This window comes from Paramormyrops kingsleyae, chromosome 6 (genome assembly GCF_048594095.1).
Source record: "Paramormyrops kingsleyae isolate MSU_618 chromosome 6, PKINGS_0.4, whole genome shotgun sequence".
Classification (NCBI taxonomy): domain Eukaryota; kingdom Metazoa; phylum Chordata; class Actinopteri; order Osteoglossiformes; family Mormyridae; genus Paramormyrops; species Paramormyrops kingsleyae.
In genome coordinates, this window is record NC_132802.1 from 38,948,674 (window position 1) to 38,956,380 (window position 7,707).

The 7,707-nt window shown below is 41.6% G+C and overlaps 1 long non-coding RNA gene across 1 annotated transcript; it reads right to left on the minus strand.

Annotated features, from left to right (window-relative positions):
• Positions 1 to 5,342: 5,342 nt before the first annotated feature.
• On the minus strand, positions 5,343 to 6,684 carry LOC140591793 (uncharacterized). The gene is made up of 4 exons (XR_011992094.1): positions 6,289 to 6,684; positions 5,919 to 6,073; positions 5,696 to 5,806; positions 5,343 to 5,514 (listed from the first exon to the last, which is right to left on the minus strand). It is a non-coding gene; the product is annotated as an uncharacterized lncRNA (long non-coding RNA).
• Positions 6,685 to 7,707: the final 1,023 nt, after the last annotated feature.

The following is a 7,707-nucleotide window of genomic DNA, read 5'->3' on the forward strand; positions in this document are numbered from 1 at the left end:
TAGTTTTATTCTAAACAAGATGCCCCGATTTCATTTAAATACATTTAATAGCTGTAGGAACTAGTGAGCGGTATTTAGCAACATGCTATGTTAGAATAATGCCATCAAACGTGTCTGTTAAGCATATCACAGCGGACATACACGGAGGAAACATGGGGTAGAATCAAACAGGCCACAGGCTTTGAGATAGGCTGGCTCCCCAAGCTATTGCCCCCATTTAGCCCGAATGTCATAGACCTCTCCCCCCCCCCACATCCTGACAAAGATGTATTTAGTTGTATTTTGTTATCAGGGTGATCGTCCGTTCGCAGGCCACTTTGGCCATGTGGTGTAGTCATAAACCGTCGCGGATGTTTACCCGAAACCGGGGCATCAAACAAAGAATAAGGATTCCTTAGACAACCCATTTCAAAATATGGCAGCAACAAACGGAGTGCCCAGTTATTTCAAATAAACCATGACCTTTTTTTTAAAGTATTGAAGCACTTTTCTTTCTACCAATGTGAATAATAAACATTTTAGACAAAAAAAATCAACGAATAACGCTGGTAATTCGTTGTCAAAATGAGCGTACGGCATTAGCCCAGAAGAGGGGTGGCAATTTGCATATGTGAAAGCCTATGTGAATGAGACACAGGTCCAAAACTTTTAACTAGAGACACAATATTTAAGTAGAGGCATACCCAAGCGAAACAAGAGAAAGTGTGAAACAAGCACAACTACTTTAGCCCAAGTTTTTAAAAATGAGAAAAAGCCGTAATCAGTTTAACAGTTTTATTTCAATGTCAAAGAGAAAAAAAAACACTTCACCAAAGGCGAAGATCCATCCATAGCGGCTCTGGGTCCCGTCAGTGTAGCACAAAGCTAGCGTGATCTAGGCTGCCATTATCCAAGGAGCAGGGCCAGGCGCGTGCCACCCGTTTGAACAATGCGGGCGAAATAACTGCCTTATGGGATGCGAAGCTTGCGCATGCGCAGTGACGCAGACGCGCCTTTCAAAATGGCGGCTGCAGCAACACACGCGAAAGATCGATCTCCTGTATTTTCTTAGTTTTATTCTAAACAAGATGCCCCGATTTCATTTAAATACATTTGATAGCTGTAGGAACTAGTGAGCGGTATTTAGCAACATGCTATGTTAGAATAATGCCATCAAACGTGTCTGTTAAGCATATCACAGCGGACATACACGGAGGAAACATGGGGTAGAATCAAACAGGCCACAGGCTTTGAGATAGGCTGGCTCCCCAAGCTATTGCCCCCATTTAGCCCGAATGTCATAGACCTCTCCCCCCCCCCACATCCTGACAAAGATGTATTTAGTTGTATTTTGTTATCAGGGTGATCGTCCGTTCGCAGGCCACTTTGGCCATGTGGTGTAGTCATAAACCGTCGCGGATGTTTACCCGAAACCGGGGCATCAAACAAAGAATAAGGATTCCTTAGACAACCCATTTCAAAATATGGCAGCAACAAACGGAGTGCCCAGTTATTTCAAATAAACCATGACCTTTTTTTTAAAGTATTGAAGCACTTTTCTACCAATGTGAATAATAAACATTTTAGACAAAAAAAATCAACGAATAACGCTGGTAATTCGTTGTCAAAATGAGCGTACGGCATTAGCCCAGAAGAGGGGTGGCAATTTGCATATGTGAAAGCCTATGTGAATGAGACACAGGTCCAAAACTTTTAACTAGAGACACAATATTTAAGTAGAGGCATACCCAAGCGAAACAAGAGAAAGTGTGAAACAAGCACAACTACTTTAGCCCAAGTTTTTAAAAATGAGAAAAAGCCGTAATCAGTTTAACAGTTTTATTTCAATGTCAAAGAGAAAAAAAAACACTTCACCAAAGGCGAAGATCCATCCATAGCGGCTCTGGGTCCCGTCAGTGTAGCACAAAGCTAGCGTGATCTAGGCTGCCATTATCCAAGGAGCAGGGCCAGGCGCGTGCCACCCGTTTGAACAATGCGGGCGAAATAACTGCCTTATGGGATGCGAAGCTTGCGCATGCGCAGTGACGCAGACGCGCCTTTCAAAATGGCGGCGGCAGCAACACACGCGAAAGATCGATCTCCTGTATTTTCTTAGTTTTATTCTAAACAAGATGCCCCGATTTCATTTAAATACATTTAATAGCTGTAGGAACTAGTGAGCGGTATTTAGCAACATGCTATGTTAGAATAATGCCATCAAACGTGTCTGTTAAGCATATCACAGCGGACATACACGGAGGAAACATGGGGTAGAATCAAACAGGCCACAGGCTTTGAGATAGGCTGGCTCCCCAAGCTATTGCCCCCATTTAGCCCGAATGTCATAGACCTGCCCCGCCCCACATCCTGACAAAGATGTATTTAGTTGTATTTTGTTATCAGGGTGATCGTCCGTTCGCAGGCCACTTTGGCCATGTGGTGTAGTCATAAACCGTCGCGGATGTTTACCCGAAACCGGGGCATCAAACAAAGAATAAGGATTCCTTAGACAACCCATTTCAAAATATGGCAGCAACAAACGGAGTGCCCAGTTATTTCAAATAAACCATGACCTTTTTTTAAAGTATTGAAGCACTTTTCTACCAATGTGAATAATAAACATTTTAGACAAAAAAAATCAACGAATAACGCTGGCAATTCGTTGTCAAAATGAGCATACGGCATTAGCCCAGAAGAGGGGTGGCAATTTGCATATGTGAAAGCCTATGTGAATGAGACACAGGTCCCAAACTTTTAACTAGAGACACAATATTTAAGTAGAGGCATACCCAAGCGAAACAAGAGAAAGTGTGAAACAAGCACAACTATTTTAGCGGTGAGGGTAAAATGCGGACCGTTTACAAACAGCGGATTCCGTGTTTAATAGTGTTGAGGCAATGTTTTCTAGCCATTTAAGAAAGGCAGCAAAGGTTTTTTTTATACCTTTAAACATTAACAAAAACCGCTAATGTCTTTTCTTTAAAATTTTCAAGTCTATTTCTGTCTGGTTTTTCGCGATAAGTTGCGTGAACGCCTGAGTTAGTGTGTTTTTGGGGCTTGGATACACATCGAGGTCCTGACAGAAATAATTATGTCTGCTTTCACAAACCTAAAGTTAAACTTTAAAGCCCATCGGCGTGTGTGTGTGTGTGTGTGTGTGTGCTTGTGCACATGAGCACAAGCACATGGTTCAATGTAACTGTAGCAGCTTATTCCATTCATTCATTGTGCACATACACACATACACTCACCTAAAGGATTATTAGGAACACCATACTAATATGGTGTTTGACCCCCTTTCGCCTTCAGAACTGCCTTAATTCTACGTGGCATTGATTCAACAAGGTGCTGAAAGCATTCTTTAGAAATGTTGGCCCATATTGATAGGATAGCATCTTGCAGTTGATGGAGATTTGTGGGATGCACATCCAGGGCACGAAGCTCCCGTTCCAACACATCCCGAAGATGCTCTATTGGGTTGAGATCTGGTGACTGTTGGGGCCATTGTAGTACAGTGAACTCACTGTCATGTTCAAGAAATCAATTTGAAATGATTCGAGCTTTGTGACATGGTGCATTATCCTGCTGGAAGTAGCCATCAGAGGATGGGTACATGGTGGTCATAAAGGGATGGACATGGTCAGAAACAATGCTCAGGTAGGCCGTGGCATTTAAACGATGCCCAGTTGGCACTAAGGGGCCTAAAGTGTGCCAAGAAAACATCCCCCACACCATTACACCACCACCAGCAGCCTGCACAGTGGTAACAAGGCATGATGGATCCATGTTCTCATTCTGTTTACGCCAAATTCTGACTCTACCATTTGAATGTCTCAACAGAAATCGAGACTCATCAGACCAGGCAACATTTTTCCAGTCTTCAACTGTCCAATTTTGGTGAGCTCGTGCAAATTGTAGCCTCTTTTTCCTATTTGTAGTGGAGATGAGTGGTACCCGGTGGGGTCTTCTGCTGTTGTAGCCCATCCGCCTCAAGGTTGTGCGTGTTGTGGCTTCACAAATGCTTTGCTGCATACCTCGGTTGTAACGAGTGGTTATTTCAGCCAAAGTTGCTCTTCTATCAGCTTGAATCAGTCGGACCATTCTCCTCTGACCTCTAGCATCAACAAGGCATTTTCGCCCAACGGGACTGCCGCATACTGGATGTTTTTCCCTTTGCACACCATTCTTTGTAAACCCTAGAAATGGTTGTGCGTGAAAATCCCAGTAACTGAGCAGATTGTGAAATACTCAGACCGGCCCGTCTGGCACCAACAACTATGCCACGCTCAAAATTGCTTAAATCACCTTTCTTTCCCATTCTGACATTCAGTTTGGAGTTCAGGAGATTGTCTTGACCAGGACCACACCCCTAAATGCATTGAAGCAACTGCCATGTGATTGGTTGATTAGATAATTGCATTAATGAGAAATTGAACAGGTGTTCCTAATAATCCTTTAGGTGAGCATATATGCTATGTCTAGATCTCCTGGGGAAATCAAGAGTGTTGCCCACAAACATTGTTCAGCTTTTGGCCTAACATGGTCCTTGCGTGTTTTAAAGTTGCGTGAAGTGGAGTGAGGAGCATTCTGAACATCAAACTATTTTAAGATAAATTGTCTGTAACAGGAAATTTAGTTTCTCAATTTATTTCTTATATATTATTTTGTTAATTATTGAGTTCAAAGTTTTGTAGTAAATGGTGATATTGTCATCAATTTGGTGATAATGCGAGCCAAACATTTCTCGAAAATGACATTTGCATACAGTAAGTAAAACATTCTGAAATCATATTTCTATTTTATTCTGCTGCTGCTTACATGTTTACATCTCTGTCTCTCTCGCTCTCTCTCTCCAGGACAGTGAAAGTAGGACTATTTACCCTTGTTTATGTAGCTGTAGGATGGCCATAATATAGTTTCAATCCGATATCGATGTAATGCTTGTCTGTGATGATTGGTTAACATATTGATTGGTGTATTAATATAGCCGGAAAGTAATAAAACCCATTGCAATCAAGTATACAGTGCCTTATAAAAGTATTCAGTTATCATAATTTTACTCAATTACAAAGGATAGTTAAACGTTTTCCAAATGAGCATTTTATTGCATTTCCAAAGGCACTGTAACTTATTTCTGTGCCAACATTAAAATTAAATAAACTTATGATTTAATGTCGATATGAGATGACAAATTATTCACAAATGATACAGAGGTGCCACTCATTTCCACATACAGTAACTCATCACAATTGGGTGCCACTGTGCTTTTTAATGAAAAGCTGATAAAACTTAAAATGTGGTTCGGTCATGTGTGTAGTCTGTGTGTAGACAAGGAAACAGAGGCATAGTAGCTGTTATTTTTTTATTCCAAAGTCATCCAATTTGCTATTTTCCTTACATACCCACCCATTCACTCACTCACTCACTGACCCACCCACCCATTCACACACCCAAGTCTTCCGTAAGGTGTTTGCAGAACTCGCTGCAGAACCCAGGCTGTGTGAAGTTCCCCTCGTCTTCCACGCCCAATGTAGCCTATGGGACAATAAATAATAAGCAAGCATACTTAGTATCAAAACAGAGCAACAATGTTTTTCATTGCATACTTTCAAGAAAATATTCAGGACCTGACACACAATAAATTGTTCTGGTGACTTTCTTTTTGCAACCACTGACTTCAGCAACAATTGTCAACATTCTTACACAGTATGCATACCTGGTAAGCTGTTCTTATAAGTCTCTAGACAGTGCTGGCAGCATTCCAGGCGATACAATCGTCGGAATTGTGCTTGATAGGCCGCACTGTACAGTTTCCATGGGACTACACCTGTAGGTTTCAAATTTAAGAATGATTCATTAGAGTAAAATCCCTTGTTAATGGGAATACAAACATCCTAACTCAAAGGGTATTCAAATATCATAATATGTTTTATACCTACTGTCAAGCCACTGAAAATGCGCTCGGGCACGGAATGTTTCCCTTCCGACTAAGTCCCAAAAAAAGGTGACAAACAAGTGACAGCTTTAAAAAAGCTTTGTCACCCTCGAACAGGACTACTTCTAAAAGGATATCCTCCAGGACGTCGAGGGGGATCTGTGAAAGAAATCATACAAGCACGCAAATATTATTTTACAATAGTTCTGTAATATAACAAAAACAGACAAAAATAGCATGACTTCTACATTCCAACTCCAACTGCTTAAAATGAAGCTCATTGTTTTCACATTTTTGTAGGGTACAGCACAGTAAGCACAGAGAAAAAAAGAGAAAAACAGCAGGTTCAGCTGTAAGATCAGCTACATAAATACCTGTTCAATGGAGATGGAACCCATTCCTCCTCCTCTACCATCTGTGCTTTCAACACATTGAATTTTCCTAAAAGAAATTATATTGTCACAACTATTGTAAAACTATGACATATTGTAATGGTATCACATAGAGTTGACTCCACCTGAGGGCACAGGTGTAAAACAATTTGATCACGTTGGGCACCAGACCTGGAAAAAGGCAGTCATGATACTACCAGCTTGTCAGACTGAAAGGCTTATATGCATATGGGTCAGAACAATGCATCAGAGTGATAAATATTACAGCATCAACTTTGTAAGGTGTATCAATCCCCACTAGGGTTGTAACGGTATACCGGTATGGCGGTTTATTGTGATATTGACATGTACGATTATCATATCATGCACATTTGCCTATCCGCGGTTTGGAAAAAAAAAAAAGAAACCAGATCTCACCTGCGCTGCTGTGTATATGCAACTTCTTTCCGCTTTACTGCTTAGACTCCACCCATAAATGCACAGCGGCGAAAATGTCCGATAGTGGCTGCAAATTCTAATCTCTATTTCCCGCCGAAAAAAAAATTAAAATCTGCAGTATGGGAATATTTTGGGTATCCGAAAAATGATCGTGGGGTGGATATCCAGTTTGCAAGAAATGTGGACGAACAGTGGCCGCAAAAGGAGGAAATACGTCGAACATGTTCTCCCATATTCGCGAACACCATCCCTCCGTGAAGATAAAGGTAAGTTCCATTTATAACTTAAAGCCGTATTATTTCTGTGATGCAGAGGGAATCCCGGAATCCAGTCATGTAATTGGAGTCAATTACAGTATAATTCAGATGCCACGTAAAATGTCCGATTTGATAGATAGATGGATGAATAAATCAAAATATAGCTGTGCAGCAAATTAAATCGCGATGTGCGTCTGTGAATATACAGCGCAAAAAGGCTGCCGCTTGCTCATTAACCAACTACCCCCCCCCCCCCCCCCACACACACACACACACACACACACACACACACACACACAGCGGCACAGATGATTATTTTGTCCTCCAGGTTCGTGTGCCGCCCCCCATAGAATCCCTCCCGGCGCCCTCCCAACTTCATCCCTTATCGTCTCCGCTCGCCCATCCTCTAGAAAAACGCTTTATTTAGATTATTTTTGTTTTCCTCCAAGTTCGTGTGCCGCCCCCCACGTGACATGAAAAAGTGCCGCCCCGGGCGGCTGCCCCGTTCGCCCATGCCTAAAACCGCCACTGCATGATGGTCATGGTTTTTAAAGCGTCTGCTGTCTCATTCACTATGTGAAGACGTGAACACATGAACATATCCAGAGCTACTCTCAAGAGAACACTTAATGATCATTTTATAATTTTATTTAAAAGAATAATCATCAAATACACTAACTGAAAACTCATAGGTGTTTAGTACAAG